Below are 15,317 nucleotides of genomic sequence, written 5' to 3' on the forward strand. Positions count from 1 at the left end.
AAGGAGAGACGAAGAAAAATGAGTCCCACAGAAAAAAGTGATCCTATATGACATGCGAATTAGCCCATTTTACATTGTTAAAATGAAATACTTGAGGCTGGGCACCTTATAAAGAAAAATATTAATAGCTTACAGTTTTGGTTAAAGGTTAAAATAATACAGGCTTTGGCAAGGTCCTCACTGGGTATACAACACTATAAGAAATAAAACTCCAGTGGAAATGTAAGGTACAGATCATATGATTACACCAGAATCCAGGCAGTGCAAAGAGGCTTGTCTTGTTCTTTGCTGCCAATTTCTTGTCTTAGAAACAAATTCATACTGTAAGATCAGTACCAGTTCCTTCATGGCATAACCAAAGCAGCCTGGTTGACCCCCCAGGCCCTACCTCTTAATTTTTCTATGTCAATTCCCATCATGCCTACACTGGGGACCAAGGCTCTGACACACGACCCCCTGTAGGGGATCTCAAACCAAATCATATACAATCCTAGTAGCATCGGACAAATGATTGGATAATATACCTCTTTCTTAGAATTGATGCTTCACCTGTGACCATATTGTGGGGGAGGAAATCCCCTTCTGTTACAGACCTAGGGGAGGGGAATAAAGTGAAAGAGGGAGGGATGAGGGAACGGGAAGATACAAGTGAGGGGATAACAATCAGGATGTAATCTGAGGAAATTATTTAAATAAAAAATAATGATGCTTCACTTTTTTATGACCTATAGATTAGGAAAGCAACAATAGGTTAGGGACTCCAGTATGAAGTAAAACTGTATATTAAAAGAATGTCTATTATTCTTGGTGATGTATAAAATCACCAAATAAATAGAAAAAAAGAACAGGAAAAAGAGCTTCCTGAGACCAGTCTCATGGAAATGTACCTCAACATTGCTGCTGTGTGAATTGATTTATCAGCACATACAAGACCAAAGTTTTTATACCTATAACTACACAGCTGGCTCTTTGTTATACCATCAATACAACAAATTTCAATCTTACTGGAAAGCTGCAATTGTTTACTATAGGAAAAATGCATCAGAACATCTGTAAAGGGCAAACATGTAGCAATGATTATCTCAAGAAAAGCTAATCTACACATCTGTGGGTTCAAGATAGAATTTAATGGCTAACTTTTGGGGTGCATTCAATATCATTTTGTTGATTCATTGCATGTATATAGGCATCATTCTCAAATGTTGTATGAAGGAGCTGGGGACTGTACAGGTTCTGTTTTTAAATTATACACTTTCCATTTGAGAAAATTGGGTTGTTGATTGTAAGTCTGTGGATATTTTTTTTTCTTGGGTCTTTGCTAAATGGTAAATACACATTAGGTACAAGGTGGCCACGATTCATTGCTCAAACACATAGGTACAGAAGTTGCTGACTCGAGGAATGGAGGAGGGAAGAGGAAAGCAGAGGAAAACAGTAAGTATCATTATCTTTTCCAAGTGATCTCAGTGGACAAAAGCCTATATTAAAGTTTTTTAGTTTCTTTTTTTAAAACCAACTATAAAGTTTATACAGTACATTGCTGACAGATGCAATGGTTGGCCAGATAACACACCCATAAACCATATTTTTAAAAGCTTAAACTTGTCTCTAGGCAATAGGATATATGACTGTAGCCAAGGGTGAGCAACATCTAGCAATTGTCTTTTTAGTAATGTTAAAATCATCTTTAAAAGATGCTTAGCTGTTAAAATCATCTTTAAAAGATGCTTCGCTGTTCTATCTTTATCCCTACACATCTGGTAGGGAGGGTAAATTTTGGGTCAAAGATTTTGTGGGTATGTTTGTGTTCCCTTCCCTCTTCTACGGATCTTGTCTAGTTAGAGGGTGTCCTCTTCAGTCTCTATGGCACCTGATACTAGGAGTTTCTGCTAGAGTCCCCATCATATCCTTCTAGGAGCCTGCCCTAGGTCTCAGAGAAGGCCCCACCTGTACGCTCAATTTTCTTAGCAAATATATTTTATTATGAACTTATTAACCGAGAGTACCTCACTTATAACTTGACTAACCTAAACATTAGGAAAAGGAGATTAAAGAATATCATAATGAAACCATAAGGATATCAGTTCCAAGGAACGATTCTCCTAGCATAATCAGCAGGATTTCTTCCGCTGGAACCTGGAGCAACCAGAACCCAGAAGCTCAGCCAGAGCCAAGGGCCCCAAAGCTTTCCTTCGAGTGGTTCTCTCTAGCAGCGTCTCGAAGTGGAGTGATGAACAGCCAAAATATTCCAAGTCTCCAAAGGCCCCACCTCTTGTTTTTGTTTATACCTCCTTTCGGAATTTATTCAAGGATGTTTTTCAGCTGGTTAACAACCAATCTCCTTTACAAGGTGGTTTGACTTCTAAGGGGATAAACTTTATCTGCTTTCTCACAAGTCGTTTTCTCATCCCCCACTTGTGATCTAAACAAAAAACATGTTTATCTCTCCTTCACCCACCCAGTTTCTCTTTTCTCTACTGGCCTCTGTCCTCCTGTCCCCACTTTCCTAAGGTTTGATCTCCAGTCTCCTTCTCCTACCTTGTTCTCTCTCTTCAACCACTACCTCTATCTATTTTATTTCACTTTCTGAGGGAGATTTAATCAGCTTCCCCTGAATCCTCCTTCTTACTTATATTCTTTGGGTCTCTGAATTGTAGTATGTTTATCCTGTAATATATGGCTAAAATACACCTGTATGTGAGTATACCATGTGTGTCTTTCTGGATCTGGGTTACCTCACTCAGGATGATCTTTGAGAATGTCCAACCAATGGCTGGCCCAACCTAAGATCCAATGGGAGAGAGCTTATTAACAATACTCTGCTATGGTTGCAGACAGGAGCCTAGCAGAGTTGTCTTCTGAGAGGGTCTACACAACAGAGGCTGTAAACAGATGCCTAGACTCACAAGCAAACACTGGGAAAAGCATAGGGATTTTTGTGGAAGAGTTGGGGAAGGAGAAAAGGACCTGGAGGTGACAGAAACTCCACAAGACCAGCAGTGCCACTAACTGGGACTTTCTGAGACTGAAGCACCGACCAAAGACTGGACCTAGGCACCCTACAAAGCTGTAGCCAAAGGGCAGCTCAGGCTTCATATGGGTCCTCTAGTAAGAGGAGCATTGGCTGTCTCCGACCAACTTTTTGATCACTTCCTCCTCAATGGACTGCCTTGCCATTCCACAAGAGAAGAGGGCATGCTCAGTCCTGATGCATCTTGATGAGCTGGGGTAGATGGGAAGGGGGAAGGAAGGCTTCCCTTTTCTGAGGAATAAGGGATGGGCAAGGATGGAGAAGGAGTGAAGGTGGGATTGGGAGGAAAGGAGGGATGGGGCTACCACCAGTTTGTAAAGTGAATTAAATAAATAACTAAGTAAATAAATAAACAAGGTGCTTAAATAAATTTTCTGAGGCTAAGCAAAGGCTACCACTTAGCCTATATATTCAAAATAAGATTATAACACTGGAGCATCACCTTCAGCCTTCTGGCCCAATATGGCTGAGGACAGATTTGTGAGGCAGGAACTATTGAGGATTTGCTTATCCTGTCTTGGCAGATTTTGGCCGACGACACTGCCTGTGTCCAAGATTGCCCCTTTTTAGGCAGAATTCTGTCTGTGGCAGAAATGAGGACATTTTGGCCAGTGACTGGTTTGCCACCTTTGAAGGTATCTCTATAAGGAAGATTTTTGATGCTCATCATCTTCTTAGGGTAGGCTGGGTGTTGTAGGTTGGGTGTTGCCAGGAGTTAACCTGTCTTGTTGTCAAAGAATCTTTAAGATATTAAAAGCTTCTTAAATACCATATTCTGTAGGTTTCTGCAGCCTTGAAGATCTTATCTAACTATTTTGCCTTATCTATAGGATCATATCTGTCTGTTAAAGCTAGGATGTATATTCTTGTGATTAAAAATATACTGGTAGTTGACATGATCAACTAACAATTGCCAACATTATAGAGAGTTTTGGGTGACTATTCAGGCAGCAAACTGTCTTTGTCATTTTTTTTTTTTCTTTTCCTTCTCATTTTGGAAGCTGCTAACCTGAACTTGCAGTTCACTCAAGTAATTAAGTTTCAGTCCTTCTCAAATCTCTGATGGGGTTGAAGACCAGATAGTTTAGTTTTACAATTAACCTTAACCTTTAGGGGTTAAGATGTTTTTAGGTCTAGATAGAGGTTTTGAGTTGGCAGAGATGAGATATGATAGATACTGATTCTCATTCAGAATTTTAGACTCAAAATAGGAAAGACGTTTCCTGCAAGGATGCCAAATGCAATGAGCCAAAACATCTTGAATATAACATTCATATGATCCCTGAGTGTGTCCTGGTTCTTCTTGCTGTATGTAGTTTTTCTACCTATGTGTAATAATATAAATGTATATGACAATAAACTCTTTTAAAAAAAGTTCTCCCGGGGAGAGATGCTTTTTAGTTCTTTTGATAAGAAAAGTAGGATTGGAACTTTGTGTCATGAAATCAGAAGGGCGAGACTTTATTTTCATTTCTTTCCACACACAATCTCCTTTTTAGAGATTCAGCTTCGTTTCATGTTCCCAAATTTTCCTAATTGTTGGAACACCTGCAACTTTCCATTTACATAAACCTTATGCTCACAAACTCACACATTTCCAATGTCTTTTTTTTCTTTAAATTTGCATGTGTTCCTGAGCGTGAAGTTTGGTGTGTGTGTGTGTGTGTGTGTGTGTGTATATATACAAACACATGCCCATGTACCTGTGTGGAGGTTAAAGGACAACCTTTGGAAGTAGGGTTTTGCCTTTCACCTTGCTAGAGCAGGATATTTGAAGTTTTGACTTTGCTTTGTATAGTACAGGCTAGCTAACCTAACAGTTCCCTATTGATTATTCTGTCTCTGCCTCTCATCTCATTATGGGAGTGATGAAATTACAGATATGTATAAAGTTTTTTACATGAAGTATATGGTGAGGGCTCTCAAAAAATGAAACGAACAAACAAACAAACAAAACAAACCGGAAGTGACAAAACTAATATATATTAAAGGGGGATTTCTCAGATTGGCTTACATGCTATTGTGTGTGTGGTCCAACAGTGCTCAGCCCATGAAGATGGCTATCTGAGTAGTCTCACTCTGACATTGAAGTCCTGGAGGTCTTCAGTCTATACTGGAGCCCTAAAGAAGCTTGTGCTAGGATGATTGAAGCAATGGCGCAACAGGCAGATGAACCTGCTACCAAGAGCTAAGGGCAGCAGGCAAAGCTCAAAGGTTTCTCTCTTCCACGCTGGTTTATCTGGGCTGCCACCAGAAGGAACCACCCAAATTTAGGGTGAGTTTTCCTGTTTCAGATAATTTGACCAAGAACTTCTCTCACTGGTGTGCTTAAACACTGGCATTTCAGTTGATTTCAGGTCTAGTCAAGTTGGCAACTGGGATTACCTCTCTCACATGGTTTCTAGGCAGCTAATTCAGGTCATCAAGTTTGCCTGGTAAGCAGTTTTATCCACTGAGCCATTAGCCCAGTCCTTCCATAACTTATTGTGTTTTAATTAACAGTCACCTGAAAGTTGATCATTTTTCTCAATCAGTTATATTTTATTAAATATTTTATTCAAATATTTAGTTATTCTCTTCTGTAGTTTTGTTCTGATACACACACACACACACACCCATGTTGGTTTATTTGTTTCCTGATTATGGTGAGCTAGGTTTATGTATATTTGGCATATATTAATAAACTCTGGTTTGGTTCTTTAATCCGTGTAAAAAACTACGCTAATAGAGTAAGAATTCCATGAAATACATTGAGGTTGCCTCTATTAGTAGCACACTATTAACCTGAACTGAAAATAAACTTTAAATTTAAGTTATCAGCTTGAGGGTTTCTGATGAGGTCTCCACCCAACACAATGAACTGCAGGAAACCAAGGAATGCTGAAAGCAGGAGAAATAGTCTTCCCCTGGGAAAGAACAGATTTTCCAATACCAAATGATCAGACCTGAAAACACACACACAAATAAAATTATGCAGACTGAGTAGGAATATTTTGGAATATATGCTTGTTATACACACACACACACACACACACACACACACACACACGAAGGTAAGGATTTGAAAGAGCAAGGAGGGCTATCTAAATGAATTTGGAGAGAGGAAAGGGAGGAAATAAATGTAATTAAATTAAACAAAAACTAAAAAAACAAATGTCTTATAAATTAATGTAACAGGCTTAAGCTTATGTCCAGGAAATATGATTTTTTTAAAGCACCAGAGCTGTGTCCAGCCCAGATGTAAGCTGCTATTATTCTACATATTTTCACACTTGTTTTAAATTACACTGCAGTGTTTACAGTTGCACCGTGTATGTGCCAAGCATTATGTATTTCTCTGCTTTGGCAACAGGCCTTGCATGGAAAGACACACAAGGGTTGATTCGAAAATTTTCCCAGAACTCAAGGATTTCCACTATAGTATTTTCTTTCTTAGTTTCTATTTGTTATTTATTTTAGCTCAAGAGGGATGTTTGTGTGTGTGTGTGTGTGTGTGTGTGTGTGTGTGTGTGTGTGTGTGTGTGTGTTTCTCAAGGAGAACATTGGGAACCAAAAATTAGGCTTGTGCTTTACACCAAGAAAATAAATGTACTGACCATCAATAAGTCCTACCTCATTGCTATACTTCTGAGGATTGCTTATCTTGGGGTGCTTATCTTAAGATGATTTCATTTATTAGCAGTTAGAAGTGAAACTTACTGCCAATGAACACGCATCATTTTATCAGTACTCTCTGTTGTGGTTTACTATGTTACTGTTGATGCTTTAGTATTTGATGTATAAAATTTTATTTATTGTTTATTCACTGTGAATTTTATCTTTACTCACTGCTGTAATCTAAATATTTGTGTTCAGTCCATAAATCTTAGACTGGCATTCTAATAGTACTAAGACAGGAGATAGGACCTTTGGGAAGTAATTAGATCATGAGGGCATAGCCCAAATAAATGGGATTAGTGTCTTTAAAAAAGAGGCCCAAGGGAGCTTATTATTTCTTTCTACCAGAGAGACATGTCATCCATGACTCAAGCTACCCACCCACCCTTATCACATAATGAATCTGAGCCTTGATCTTGGATTATAGCTGTAAAACTACAATGGATTTCTATTTTATTAAAATACTTCACCTAATATATTTTTGTTACAACAAGCAAAACAAACTGTGATGTGATCTATGTTGTTTTCCTTGTTTGTTGCAAAAAACTGTGGCTACTGATTATACTATTTTATTATTATTATTATTATTATTATTATTATTATTATTATTATTATTTTGCTATATATGTTCCAATTATTTTTTTAAAACTCAAAGTCAGTTTGTTTTACATGAATCTCTGGTATGAAGTATATGAATATATGTTAATAATAACACAAGTGGAATAATTTACAAATTAATAAGACTCGTTAAAATAAAATGTGCTTGTTTCATCCTTAGCTCTGTTCTTTTTTCACCAGGAAAATTTTGAAAAATTATAGAAATCTCATTATACATGCTTTAGTTTAGGCTGTATTTACTTGGGAGATGTGCTGTACAGTTTTCTTCTGGTATTTATCTTTAAAATTAGGGATGGATTTTAGTTGCATGCAATGACGTGTCACACTATTAGCATCCCTGTGCATCTTATTCTTATGTGTGTGCATTTTATTGTTATTACAAGGGTGAGAGTGACTTGTGCACACTTCTGAGATGCATTCATCATCGCTGGGAACATGTGACTTGTGTTAAGAAAAAAATGTGATTTTTTTTCAAAAGGAAAAGAGAGAATGCCACGTGAATGTTCCTGCAAACCATTATATAGCATCTGACATTTAATACATAAATAATGTAGAATTTAAAATAGAATTAGGCTGTTCCTGAGGGGGATTTCCTCACCCTGTATATGCTCATAGGGTATCAAGTCTCTTCTTGGTAACCTGCTGTCCTTCCTCTGAGTGCCACCAGGTCTCCCCCTCCAGGGGACATGGTCAAAGGTGAGGCACCAGAGTACGTGAGAAAGTCATATCCCACTCTCCACTTTACTGTGGAGAATGTTCTGACCCTTGGCTAGATCTGGGTAGGGGTTTAAAGTTTATGGTCTGTATTGTCCTTGGCTGGTGACTTAGTTTGAGCGGGACCCCTGTGCCCAAATCTGCCTATCATAATGTTCTACTTGTAGGTTTCTAGGACCCTCTGGATCCTTCTACTTTGCCATTCTCCCATGCTTCTCTCATCTAGAGTCCCAATAGGATGACCTCTCCTCTGTCTCAGTTTCCTGGTAAGTGAAGGCTTTCGTGGGACATGGAAATCCCCCTCAGGAACAGTCATAGGGGAGGGGAATAAGGGGAAAATAGGAGGGAGGGAAGAATGGGAGGATACAAGGGATGGGATAACCATTGAGATGTAATAGGAATAAATTAATAAAAATTAAAAAAGAAAAAATATAATTAGGCATTTTCTATGGAATTCCTCACAAAACACACAATTTAACTCTAATGTCAGAAATATCAGACAAGTTGATTAAGGGACAAAATACTTGACCAAAAACTTCTACTATTTAAAACACACAATTCTAAAAAACAAACAGCAAAAAAAAAGTTATAACAGCAAGGAGAAACCAAGGAAATGTCTTGCATGGAATTCTGGAAAAAAAGACATTAGAAAAAAAGTGAACACAATATTTATCTTAATTAATAGCGATGTATATGAAAGGGAAATGGTAAATAACTGAGCAAGAAGGACTGAGATCGGGGGGGGGGGTGGAGGTGCAGGATAGAGGAGGGACATCTACAGCACACCATCTCCCAAGACTTGGTAATCATAGAGGATGAAGGAGCATAAAGATCGTAAGAGCCTGAGAGAGTGCATGATCACAGCAAAAAAAAAATGTATTTTCCATATAGAATAGGGCAATTGTCCATCTAAATTCACACTGGCTGGGACAAGATAAAAGACTTGACCAAGATCAATCCATACAAAACCACAGCATAGAGTAGAAAGGGGATCAGAAAGAACCAACCTGCTAACAAACTATTTGCAATTGGTTGTTGCCAGAGGAGGAAGAATCAGTTTTCTCCAAGTATGTGGGCCTTGAAAGGCAAGCCAACTCTAGTAGAGGGCCCCAAACCATACACATACCGGCAGCACTAATTGGACTCAATGTTTTTTCTTTTCTTTTTGATACTAGAATATAAACGTGTTGTTTCTCCATTATACTTCCTTTCCTCAAACGTTCCATATATGCTTCATTGCTCTCCTTCAGATTCACGGCTTTCTTGTTCATTAATTATTATTATATGTATAATATATATGTATATATTTCTAACTATAACTTGTTTAGTCTCTATAATGCTATTTGTATGTGTATTTCCAGGGCCAGTCGTTTGGTATTGGATAACCTATTTGTATGTTCTTCCATAGAGAAGACTATTTCTGTCCAAAAGCTAATAGACTTAAGACTCATTCAACAAGAAGGAATCTATGTCTGGTACCAGAGACCTAGCCAACTCCTACTGTAGAGAAATTTTAATCCAGCAACATGGCTGCTCTGCCAAGGGATCACATTCAAAGGATTTTCAGGCCCCTGTGATCTAGCTGGCATGCAGATGGATTACATGCCTTTAAACTCCTGGTCTGGAATACAGACATACCTTTAGTACACACTTTTAATCCCAAATAATGACATCTAATAGAGAGGCAGAGAAAGTGATGAATCAGAGAAAGGCAAATAGGATATGCCCAACTCTTACAAGAACAGAGAAGAAAGAGGAGCTACATAAGAGCAGTACAGAGAGCTATAGAGATTATAGAGGCAGTATAGTAGAGTTCAGGAGTACAGTGCAGTCCAGTGCAGTTTGGTGCAATTCAGTTGAGTGTAACTGAGTTCATGCAGTTCAGTTCGTGGAGTTCAAAGGCAGTCTTCCAAGCAGAACAATTCACTGAGAGTCTAAGAGAAGCCAGTCTGATTCAGTCATCTAGGAGGAGAGACTTGAGCCAGAACAGCTAAGCTGAACCAGCCAGCCAGCATTCAGGAATAACTATAAAGGGTGAGCGTATTCAGCAGTAAGTCTCAGAGGCTGAAAACATTCCAGATCTAGGTTAGCAGGTAGAGGCTGGAAGCTGAAGCTTTCATGATCTGGGCTTGCAGAAGATTAAATTCTATAGAGACTAGAAGGAACTAGGCCTATGCCTGGGGATATTTATATAGAAACACTCTGGGCTCATCCCAAGCCATGTATTCTTAAGGCTTGGATAAGGCTCTCATTTCATCCCTATATCTAAGCAAACAAAAGCAACATTTACAACTTAGTGCTAGTGAAGTCATGACTCTTATAGGAGAACTTCAACCACGTACTTATTAAACCAATATAATCACGATGGGATTTTAAAAATTATATTTTAATGAAATAGAATTATATTATTCTCCCCTCTCCCTTTCCTCCATCCAGTGCCTCCTATGCAGCCCCTCAAGTTGATAGCCTCTTTTAAAAATTACTATTGTTATATACATAGTTGTATGCAATATATATATATAGTGTGGGTGTGTGGTGTGGGTGTGGGTGTACATGTTGCTTCTGTTTTGTTTCATAAATATATATTTTTCAGGTCTGACTACTCTGCAGTGAACAACTGGTAAGGTAGCACATGCCTGGGAAATACTAACTCCATTACATTCCTAGAAAAAGGAATCCAGGAAGATGATAAATGGGAGGGAATAGTGATGGATGGTATAGGGAAGAAAATGGAGATGAGGAAATAGAGACTGCACTTGACCAAATCACAAAATATGCACATATGAAATTATCAAACAGTAAAAACTAACTATCATAAAATAACAATATATCTATGTTGGTTCAAAAGTGAAACTTACAAGTATATCAATTATAGAGTATAGACTATCAGTAGAGGAAAATGGCATGTATTAAAACTGCATTATCTAGGGAAGGTTTCTGCAAACCTGAAACTACTTTAACGGTTCAGTTTTGTGTAACAATATATCAATTGATCAGCAAAAAGAATTTTACTTTCATTGCTGCAAATAACTAGTTTCGTTGGTTTTAATTTAATCCAATGGAGGATTTTACTGCTGTACCCATACTTCCTACATCAATAGTCATTGAATAATTTGGAAGCATCAAGAAGTTTCCATAGCCCCTGATCATTTGGGTGAGTTAATATTCATGTCTAAAGTTAGTTTCTGGAAGAAACTTGTGTGTGTGTGTGTGTGTGTGTGTGTGTGTGTGTGTGTGTATTGGAGTGCTTTTCTCCCCTTCCCCCCAGACTCAGAGTTATAGAGATTTAACTTCATCCAAGTGACTCCGTATTAAGACACATCAAAATAGAGTAGAACACTTTGACCTCATTCTGTCAGCCCAACCTCAGCTGCATCGTAGCTCCTGCTTTCCTGACAAGAAAGTACGCCGTTTCCAGGCAGTTCCAAGACCTCAATAATCTCTTTCCAACTCCACAAGAGTGTTGCTTCTATTTTATCGCATACTTTATTCTTACTGTTTCCAACATCCCAATCTTCGGCATTGGCCAGTAAGGAACTTCAACCTTGCTGTCCTTACGGACTACATCACACCAATAATAGGAAACCTAAATGTTTCTATATTTTGTCTTTTGTATACTGCATTGGTGTTAGATGGAATTATATGGAATTTAATTAAATGGAAAAGCATTCTGAATTCAAAGAAGCTGTCTCCCAAGCAAGGATTTCAAATGCTATTCTGAGAGTCACTGAATTTAGATCTAAAAGTATAAGACATGCTTTCACTTCCTGAACTGATGTTTCGAGAAGCAAAATATTTTCACAGGAGTTCCTTCTGAAATCTACCCTAGGAAGTCTTGCTTCTGAGGACCATTTCTTTCTGCATTTATTTCTCTCCCGGATACTCCAAATAAGGTTTCATATTTTGTCCTGAAATTATTGTACTAAAGTAAGACTTAATTAAACTCTAGTGAATGTTTTCTCAACTTCAGCACAGTTGGTATTTTGGGTTTTGAGTAAAAGATTGCCCTTTGTTGTGATCCTTCAGTAATATTCCTTGTCTTTTCCCAAGAGATGTCAAAATCAATACTTTCCTGGTTGTGACCACCAAAAGATATTTCCACATGTTTATTTTTAAAGGTCCTGTAGGGAGCAAAAATCAACCACTCTTGGAAACCACTGATATGGTGCAAGTATCAGAATTCAATTTTGTTGAAACTGCTGAAGTTCTTTGACTGGGCTTATATTTACAATAGTCAAGACACAGAAAAACACATAAGCAATTTCTTCTCTTGGGAGAGGATTCTCGGTGTCTTCCTGCACTGTGGAAGTAGCAAAATTGCAGCGAAGGGTTGAGGATACCCATAGAGTTAGCAGATCTTTGGAGTTTGCAAAGCTGTTTCCTTTGCTTTGGAACTGTAATTTTTCATTGACAGATGAGTGCATGGCATTTAGGTTCACATGCGACCTTACCCTTTGACAATAAATGCCAATGCCAGTCGCTTTCTGTGCCCATTCACTGACTCGTATGCTTTGTCCTAACTCTGGTAACTTATTTAAGTAAGTATGGGAATCTACATAACCTGTATAAGTAAATCATGTACTTATCTGTTTCCTTGTTTCATCTAATTTTTAAAGACACGGTTTCATTCTGTAGGCGGGGCTATTTCCAAACTCGCAGTGATCTTCTTGCCTCAGCCTCCCAAGCACAGGTACTATAAGCATGCGCTGGCATATTCAGGCTGCTCTGAATAATTTAGAGCATGGTTTGGCAGCTGTGATCCTTGAGAACACACCCCCACCCATGATTTTACATAGGATCTATTGCTACAGCATCAACAATGGATTTCCATATTTGGAACAGACCAGAATCCCCAAAGCCTAAAATATTTTCTTTCTCTCTCTACAGAAGCATGCAGACAGTTCCCATTTTAAGCCTGATGTCTGCAAATACTTAAAGTCCCCGATTTAAATTCTTAACCCACATATTGCACCACTTGGATATAATAGCATCAGTCACGTTGGTAATAACGTCTGAATCTTTAAAATCCACAGCAGTATGGGGTTCGTTTAAACCCCACCCTCATCCCTTTGAGAGTAAGAAGCTTGCCTCCTCACAGCCAAAGCCCATGATTACACCTGTGTATAGTGTGTCTTTTGATAGGTGCTGCAGTTGTAAACACCTGTTAGCTTCTGCTGTCATTTTCTTTGCGTGGGCTCTGGAAATGGTGCAGAACACAGTGACCACCAGGAGCCAGCTTACTCTTCCTGGGTAAGCGCATTTAACTTCAGGGAAGCAATAGAGTGAAGCTGTGATGAACACAACAGCTTAGAGCGCTCTTGTCAGAGTCTGGGCTTGCTCTTTCCCCTTTCTCCGTTCTTTAGTCTTTGTTGTTGTTGTTGTTGATTAAAGTGAAAAAAAGACTTCAGACCTATAAATTTTTAATTCTGTTTGTTTGCTCTCTCTAGTCATCATTAAACTGGAATTGCTTTCCAGTTGCAACTAGTCACTGTTATTATATTTCTCACAAGGCTGTTTGAGACAATATGTTGTTAAGCGTTTCGATTAAATGAGTAATGTGTGAAAAACAAAGCTTCTGAATGACATTTTATTATTGAGACTCGGGATGGCTAAACATTATCCATATAAGACGACTACCGCCCTTATAAGGCCTTTAAGCTACTTTCGTTGTATTGGAAACACATAATGTAGAGATGAGGTGAGAAACTTGTAATTATCGTTTGTGTTCATTTTTAGAAATGACCAAATTGGAAGCATTGAGAATAGATGCAGTATTAAAGTTATCTCTGTGGCTGGAGAGATGGCTCAGTGGCTTAAAGTATTTACTTCTCCTGCAGAGGACCTGGGTTTGATTCTTAACACCCACATGGCAGTTCACAACTATCCCTAATTCCAGTTTAGGAGGTTCCAGTGTTTTTGTACCTTTTCAGGCACCAGGCATGGGTGTGGTACAGGTGAAACACTGATATCAAAAAACAAACAAACAAACAAACAAACATATCTTGCATGCAGCAACAATTTCCATATCTGTGTTTCCCTGAGAATGAACAGACTGCTGAGGCTAATATCCCACAGCTGGTACTTAGTGAATACATGCATAGCAGAATCCTTGCTGTGGTCATAGCCTACTTCATGCCTACCCCATCTTTGTGTGCCTGTTACAAAGGACTCTGTAGTCAAAGTGCACTAAAGCATGGCCAGAGGAGAGCTATGGTTCTTCTGCACAGTATGGACACCATTAATATGATTTTGCTCACATTTTTAACAGATTCATTCTAAATATAAATATATTTTGCATTTTATTACCTTCAGACTGAATTTATATGAAGTTTGTAAGTTCCAACTATAATATTCAAGTTAAATCATTATCTAAGTAAGCTCTGTTTGAAAGAAAAGAGAATGCTGATCAGGCAGTATTATGGCTCAAGGGGTACTTAGAAACAAAAGCATCTAAATTAAGTTTAGAGCATGTGTTAATTTCTAGAGATGGCTTTGAGGTAGGAGGGAGAGCAAAATAGGCTTGAGGGAGAAAATGAATACATGCAGATGATTTCAGCAAAGACTTGAATATTCAGAGTTGACATGTGAAAGGGAATCTTGGAGCAATGTTAAAAGAAGAGGGTGGGTATGTAAATTACTAGTCTATATCACAAGACTATACATCCTAGCTGCAATAGATAGATAGATATGATTCTACAGACAGATAAGGTAAGACAGTTAGATAAGGTCTTCAAAAACATCAGAGACCTACAGACTATAGCACTTAAAGTTGTTTATTTTTATTTTATTTTTTATCATTTTAAGGATTCTTTGACAATAAGACAGGTTAACTCTTGGCAACACCCCACCTACCTCAAAGAAGATGATAAACATCAAACAACCTCCTTATGGCGATGGCTTCAAATGTAGCAAACCAGCCACTGGGCAAAATGTCCACATTTCAACCACTGACAGAATCCTACCTAAAAATAGCAAGCTTGGATGCAGGTAGAGTCAACAGCCAAACTCTTCCAAGACAGGGTAAGCAAGTCCTCAATAGTTCCTGACTCATAAATATGTCTGTCATCTATATTGGGCCAGAAGGCTGAAGATGATGCTCCAACATTGTAGAGAGTTATGAGTGACTGTTCATACAGCAAACTGTCTCTAATGCTTCTTCAAATTGGAAGCTGCTAACCTGCATTCTCTGTTTACTCGGGTAATTAATTTTATTCCTTCTCAAGTCTCTGATGGGGTTGAAGGCCAAATAGGTTAGTTTCACAATTAAGCTTAGTTGTTTAGAGGTTAAGATATTTTT

General features: G+C 38.3%; 1 protein-coding gene across 1 annotated transcript in view; it reads right to left on the minus strand.

Moving 5' to 3' along the window:
• LOC311609153 (uncharacterized protein) overlaps positions 1–15,317 on the minus strand; it is a 495,868-nt gene that overhangs the window by 20,007 nt on the left and 460,544 nt on the right. The window lies entirely within an intron of this gene.

The sequence above is a fragment of the Acomys minous genome, assembly GCF_964271855.1.
Source record: "Acomys minous genome assembly, chromosome: 11".
Taxonomy (NCBI): domain Eukaryota; kingdom Metazoa; phylum Chordata; class Mammalia; order Rodentia; family Muridae; genus Acomys; species Acomys minous.